Here is a 7,968-nt window from a genome sequence, read left to right on the forward strand (position 1 = left end):
TAATAAATGACCCACTATAAATTAAAATAATTCACATATGCTTTTTGTTTTCATAAGCTTTGAAGTTGAATATAAATTCCGCTTTTAAATAATAGGTCACCTATAGCTTTCGCTTGAGGCTGTGTTTAAAATTACATCAATGCTTTCAAAGTGCACTGAGAAGGGAATGCAATTGTAACATGAAGATTGTTAAAACTGAACTGTAAAAATAGTTTAAAAACAAATTACACCTAAGAGACAAGACCTTAATGCTTTTCAATCATTCAAACTTTAAATGTTAGAAGGTTCTAAATGAATAGGGCATAGGGGGAATCATTGGGAATAGAACACACCCGGGAACTATGTTTCATATTCAAACTACAGCTCCAGAGCTGTTGTTGTGAGAGCTCAAGTTTGCGATGCAGTTTTGCGAATGTTCATTGGAACGACGGATTTGGAAAACGGCAATTCAACAAACTATGCTTTTAACGACGGAACTGGCAACCTTAGTTGGCTAACGGTGGTTTTGGGAAACGCACCCCTGCTTTGTTACTGTTTGCACTGTAGGGTTTTAGGTCAGAGAAAAGCCCACTATAGATAAAATTGTATTGAAACAGGTCACTGTTAACCGAGGGATTTTTGACAGAGAGAAAAGATATTTACAAACCTATTGAGAAATAGTTTTCAAAATGCAAGAAAGACGTATTATAAAGACCTCAAAGAATCATTTTAACTTCAATTGGAATCCAATGTTAACTTTAAAATAAAAACAAAAAATGGTAATATTACAAAAATCTTTACTTTTTTGACAATATTCACAATTTCCAGTATTCCTAGCCCAAACTTGTAGTGCTAGCGAATCACAATTTCCACAAAATAATTTTTTTGAGCAGCAAATCAGCATTAGAGAAATGACTTCTGAGTGATCATATCACCCTGCAGACACTGTAATTCACTGAAATATGTTTGGTTCAAATAAATGCATTCTTGGATAATTATTTAAAAAATTTATAACAAAAAACTACCCAAACCTAAAATAATCCTACTTAAAGATATATTAAATGTATAACTGTTAGAAACACATGTAGTCAAAACCTGAGGAAGGATCAGGCCAGAAGTGCTTAATCTGGGCAAACAAAATCCCCACCACAACCAACCGGCACAAAACAAAATCACGTGTTAAACCACATGAGAGAGGCCTGACAGAAGCAGATGCTAAACGTGTCCCACTTCACATGTGTGTCCTTTAGTAGACCTGTGAGAGCGCGGCCACCTCTCACAGCTGATCTAAAACCAGCACATCGACAAGAATCCCTGTCAACCGTCCAACAAGCAAAATTAACACAGGTCTTGGATCAGAAGCAGACGGCTAATTGTCTCAACACAGTGACTCAATCTCCACAGGAGCTGGTGAGGAAAGAAACAGACTTCCTCCAGGAACACTAGGGGCTTCCGGCTCCCTCTGCCAACTGCTGTCGTCCTACTGCGAGCAGGTTCTGTCGAGGGGCAGGATTCAGCAGGGCAAAAGTTATGCCCCCACAAATGCCATCTGTCAACATGGACACCTGAGGTATCAGTTGTGGTTGTATTTACGCTCGCATTACTTGCTTAAAATCTTAAACAGACGCTAAAAAAATAAACAGGAACATGTCCAAAAACTGACACACATAGATAATCTCATGGGTGAAACACAACTCGTCCGGCCTAGTTTCATGGCTAACCTTTTTGGTGGGCCTTGGGTTGGCTTATATAGAGCGATAAGTGTGAACTATATTTTAAAAAGGGATGTCAAAGCATTAAAAGTGGAAGTGTACATAAAATGACCATTCGTGTTACTCTAGGGCTGCACAATATATTGTTTCCGCATCGATATCGCAATGTGATCTTTACATAGTCACATCACAGGATATGCAGTGTTGAGTTCATATTATAATTTATCATTTGCATGTGTTTTTGATTCCTGTGATTGTATAGTGATTTTTAAAAGCATTCAGGCATAACAATGATAAATTTTTTTGAATTATTTTGATTTTTATCATTCAGTTACTGTACTTGAATACTGTTAAACTTGGGAAACAATAACATAAAACATAAAAAAATTTTAACATAAAAAGCTTTATTTCAATTGTATCTTTTTCCTGACTGTATATTTATAGATTGTTAGGCATGAAAATACTCAAAACACATGCACATACAGAAATGCACTGCACATAACACAGACCACATAGAAAATGTGTCAGGACCCCAAAATGTTTATGGATTGTTTATTAAATTTATCATTAATTAATTCATCAATCTCTGACTAAACACATACATAAAATACAATATATGCAAAAGCAGAAATGAACTGCAAATAGGACAGACAAGGAAAATGTGTCAGGGGACCCCAAATATTTTATAAATGTATTAGATTTTTTGGAAATGCACTCCCACTGCAGAATCAGCCCAATAAATCTAACATTATAAATTCTTTTCAAATGTAGATATTCCATCATATGGTGAAATAGTGTGTATCGCAATATATATCGCAAAATAAAAAATATTGCAATGTTAGATTTTTTCAAGATATTTTTCAAGAAACTAGTACTCAGTTAAAATTACATTTTAAAGGCTTAACTAGGTTAATTACATTAACTAGGCAGGTTAGGGTAATTAGGCAAATCATATACTAATGGTTTGTTCTGTAGACTATCTGGAAAAAAGACGCTTAAAGGGCCTAAAAATTTTGACCTTAAAATGGTTCTTAAAAAAATTTAAAACTGCTTTTATACTAACCAAAATAAAACAAATAAGACTTTCTCCAAAAGAAAAAATATTATCAGATATTGTGAAAATGTCCTTGCTCTGTAAACATCATTGGGGAAAATTTTAGAAAAGAAAAAAATTTCAAAGGGGGCTAACAATTCGGACTTTAACTGCGTATTATATATATATATATATATATATATATATATATATATATATATATATATATATATATATATATATATATATATATATATATATATATATATATATATATGTGTGTGTGTGTGTGTGTGTGTGTGTGTATATACATGTATATATATGCTTGTGTGTGTGTGTGTGTGTGTGTGTGTGTGTGTGTGTGTGTATATACATGTATATATATGCTTGTGTGTGTGTGTGTGTGTGTGTGTGTGTGTGTGTGTGTGTGTGTGTGTGTGTGTGTGTGTGTGTGTGTGTATATACATGCATATATATATGCTTGTGTGTGTGTGTGTGTGTGTGTGTGTGTGTGTGTGTGTGTGTGTGTGTGTGTGTGTGTGTGTGTGTGTGTGTGTGTGTGTGTGTGTTTGTGTGTGTGTGTGTATACCCAACACTGCTCAAACAAACACTGAAACCCTCTTCCTTCATGGAGAAAAACTTCCACATTGCCAACATCTTTTCTTCCCTCTAGCATGATGTGCACATCTGCTGTGTGTGACATGTAAGGTCATGTGGAAGAAACTAATCAAAACTCTCAAGGCCTCAACACACATCTGAAGTCCATCAACCAGGGGAAGTAATCTAGGATTTATCAGCCAATAATTTATTCCCCTATGGGACCATAATGGTAATATAAAAAGAGCATTTGTCGCCAGATAGCGATATACTGTGCTTTGCTTTACAATAATATATTTTGAAGAGTGTTGACAAATAAGCACTTTTGGTTACCAATGACTTCCATTGTATAAAGAAAGTAGGCTAAGTCATATTTGGAATGACATGAGGACCAGTATATCAGCCAAAGATTAGCAAGACACCAAACCATAAAGTCAATCATTAAGCAACTAGAAATCGGAGAGTAACTAGATTATATCTTCACACTCAAACACAATGTTATTCCTTTAACATCAAAGTGGCCACGATCTGCAGGGCACTGTAATGCTCTCGTCACAATCATAAAAATATATTGCCATGGTAACCATTGTTTCCACTATAAAACAGCTGCTTCTCCCATAACACTTTGATCATTTCAAAACCTCTTCAAAAAAGTACACTTGTGTTTTTGTTCAACAGCTGGGATTTGTTTTCATCTTATTAGTGTTTTTTTCTCAATCTTAAAAAAAATGAGTATAAAAGGACATTCCTAAATGAAATTCCATAAAGCACAACAAATGTTTACGAAAAACTTTTTTTCAAAAGTAACAAAATAATAACTGACCATTTTTAAAGAAAGACGTGTTGTGAGATATGAGGTCTTGACCCATTTTTGGATTCATCTTCAATGCCTCCTCCATCTTACATGCTCAATAATGTTCATGTCTCATGACTGGGCTGGCCAATCCTGAAGCACCTTGAACTTTGATGTGGAGGCTGAAGTATAAGTGCTATCCTGATGAAGAATTTGCCCTTTCCTGTGGTTTGTAATGTAATGGGAAGCACGAATGTCTTGATACAGCAGGCTGTTTATGTTTCCATCTACTCTGCAGATCTCTCGCACGCTCCATACAGAATGTAACCCCAAACCATGATTATTCCTTTACCAAACTTGACTAATTTTTGAGAATCTTGGCTTCATGCGAGTTCCAATAGGTCTTCTGCAGTATTTGTGATGATTAGGATGCTATTCAACAGCTGATTCATAGGAAAAATCTACCGTCTGCCACTTTCCCAAATGATCAACTAGAACTCAAGTTATATCTTGTTGCTCTTACTGGGATCAACAACAAGACTTCTGTCAGGTAGTGTACATAAAAAGTAGAATTATATAATAAGAAATATAATAACAAGCTGTTTTAACTTTTAAAATTTAATGAAAGTGAATGAGACCAGAAATCTAGAGCCAAATAGATTCCAATGGCTGTGCCTGCTCATATGTGAAGAATAAGGTCAATATAATAATTTCATAGCTCGTTCCTCACAAAAACTATGTGGAAAAAATGATGTAATGTGCATCAATTATAAGGTTAGAAAGCCAACTTTTAATCACCTGATTGGTTAAAGTGATGCAAGGACGACATCAAAACCAAGAAGATGTGGGATACTGTGAGATTTTACTTAAGAGTTTATGATAGAGACTTACAATTATAATTACAAAACTGTCTAGACCAGGGGTGTCCAAACTCGGTCTTGAAGGCCTGGTGTCGAGCTGACTTTAGCTTTAACTTGCTTCAACACACCTGCATGGAAGTTTCTAATATATCTTGTAAGAGCTTGATTAGCTGGTTCAGGTATGTTTGATTTTTGTTGGAGCTAAACTCTCCAGGACAGCGGCCCTCCAGGACACCCCTGGTCTAAACTGTTCATACCATGATGATACTTGAACATAACAATAACTGAACAGACATGCATCCTGGTGTTCTTATGTAGCTACTTTTTGCAACGGCTTATATAAAATATACATTCAACTGGCAATTAAAGTATTGCCAAGACACGTTTACCACAGATGTCATTTTACTCTAAAAAATGGTAAATCCAAAGGGAAAATCTTGAAGGAACCTTCATGTCATCTTATACTTTCAAGATGAAAATGTGACATTCAAGTGGTAGCTCCTGATATAATTGGAATTGTGAGATTTGGGCAACACCTAACGTCTAAATGTTTATTGAGGGAGTCAGGTGGAAAAACTTTTGATGCTGGGGAAAAAAATACAACTTATGAGCGAGAGTTAATAATATGACATAAACACAGCTATTCTTCCGGTTTTTGATATCATCCCTGCACCACTCTATTTCTGTCAACTGCCAGTCATGTGACGTCAGCATCCACAGGTGGGCATCCAATGTGCATCAAAACAGCTTTTTCTAGAAGCCCTGGTTAATCTGGAGTCTTGTGGATAGTTTTAATTAAATATCTCTGTTATTATGTTTTTATTTTCAACTGCTGCACCTTTAATCAAGAGTAACGTTAATCCCAAAACACGTCTGTCAGCCTAAACAAGATTTGACACTGAATCAGTTATGGCTCGGTAGCAACAACAACAACAATTGTAGTAACTAAGGCATAACGTGATAACGTTTGTAAGGGTAATAAGAAGGCACGTAACGTTTATTTTTTCCGGCTGGAGAGTGAAATGCTCGGTATGCAGGAAGTCAGCTGTTGTGTTTGTGTTGTTCCAGATTCTTTGCGCTGTTTATAGCAAACGTCGATTTCCTAGAAGGGGCAGGGCGACGTGTTTACGGCTTCAGCCATTTACATAAACATTTCATAGATTACACAGTCGAATCACATGAAAATCAACACTGGACTGGACAGTCGTGTATTGCAAAACATTATTATTTACACTGATAAAAATAGTAACCGGGGCGTGTTTTCAGTGTTGCTGGTCAGTTTTTTAGCTTGATGGTTTTGTTTCCACTGCGTTCCATTTTGCGCAAAAAAGCATTTGTTACTTGTAATTATAAATTAAATCTATTAACTTAGCAGTCCGCTTTTCCAGCTCGTTTGTGTTCAGATCAGTCATGATAACTGAGTTAGCTTGGCAACTTGTCATTATAAAACCAGATGTTACCGAAAAAACAGAGACACACACGTTTAGCCAGTATATATAGACTAACGTTATAGATTAACTATAAGAAAGAAACTCAATTTAATCGCTGTCGACTGGTGGACTTGTTGTTATGACACATAAACGTATCGATAACACTGCATGTCGTTACAAACAAGTAACGTTAATTCCACCGATGGAGCATAACTGAATATAAATAACATGCTTACCCAATTAGCACGATGACAGCTGTCGTTTTTTCTCTTCTTTTAGATCCTGAATAATTTCGCAGTTAACTGATGAAACAGTGTTGACTCCAAATAAAAAATCTGCTTCTCGCCTTTGTTGTGAACGGTCCTCGGCCGCCGTGAAGCCTCCGTCAATCACGCGCCGCTGGCCTCACTGAAATTCCTTATTTCAAAATAAGAGACCCATCAGTCGCGCGCCCGTTGAAGAAGCACAGCCGAACAGATGTAAATACAGGAAGGGTGGTTTTTTGAGGCTAAGGTAGCTTTTTCACAGAAGACTAAAACGCCTAGAAACGTTTCTAAAAGTGATGTTCCAAATTAACTTTTTATTGACATATTTAAAGTATATCAGTTAAATAGAGTAAAATAATGAATTTACACATTCATTCATTCATTCATTTCTTTTCGGCTTGGTCTTTTTCTTAATCTGGGGTCACCACAGTGGAATGAACCGCCAACTTACCCAGCATATGTTGGGTCATCACTGGAAAACATCCATACACACTCATTCACATACAGACAATTTTAGCTTACCCAATTTATTTGCATTAGGGACTTTTTAAATATAACCACAACTTATGTAGGCCTATGTTTGCAGTTTCCATTTCACAGTACTTTTTATTAACTATAGTTATTTATATTTTTTAAAGGAAATAATCATTAAATAAACTTTATTCATTAAAATAATGTACTTAGTAAATGCAAAATTAAGAAATGTCAGAATATGCTACTGAAGGAAAGGAGTGAATCACTTTAATTAAATGCAGTTTTGCTAGTTCTGTGTATTTATGTTTTTTTTAACTGTTAACAATTTTATAGAAAAAAAATTTATTTACTTAATAAAGAAAGTATTTGGGTAATATTTGTGCATTTTTTAATATAAAAATAAAATTATTTCCAGTAGCCTATGACTAGGGCCAGACGGAGTCTGCAGACATTTTTTGTTATTTCTGCAGAGAATTTTGGAAAAAAATCTGCAGATTTCTGCGGAATTGTTTTGGGAATATCATAACTAAAACCTTTATATATGAAATAAAAAAATAATATCTTTTTAACTTTTATTTAATGGTTAAAATGTAAATCCAATTAGATTCACTTTATTTGGTAAATAAAGCAAGCTTGTCAAATAATATATCTAGTATAGGACATAAAATAATACTGTACAAACTGCATTGTACATAAATCAGATGAACATTTTCATAGTAGTCAATATTATTACTGAAATTAATAAAAAAAAAAAACTGAATAAATATAGATGTACACACATTTACTCAAGTAAATAAACAGAATTAAAGATGGGCTAAAAATCT

The 7,968-nt window shown here is 34.9% G+C and overlaps 1 protein-coding gene across 1 annotated transcript in view; it reads right to left on the bottom strand.

Moving 5' to 3' along the window:
* Positions 1–6,788, bottom strand: part of ankib1b (ankyrin repeat and IBR domain containing 1b) — a 66,252-nt gene extending 59,464 nt beyond the window's left edge. Inside the window, 1 exon segment of the mRNA XM_087286751.1 lies at positions 6,641–6,788. The gene's annotated coding sequence lies outside the window, so the exon portion shown is untranslated.
* Positions 6,789–7,968: the final 1,180 nt, after the last annotated feature.

This window comes from Danio rerio, chromosome 16 (genome assembly GCF_052040795.2).
Source record: "Danio rerio strain M-AB ecotype USA chromosome 16, GRCz13ab, whole genome shotgun sequence".
In the NCBI taxonomy this organism is placed as follows: Eukaryota; Metazoa; Chordata; class Actinopteri; order Cypriniformes; family Danionidae; genus Danio; species Danio rerio.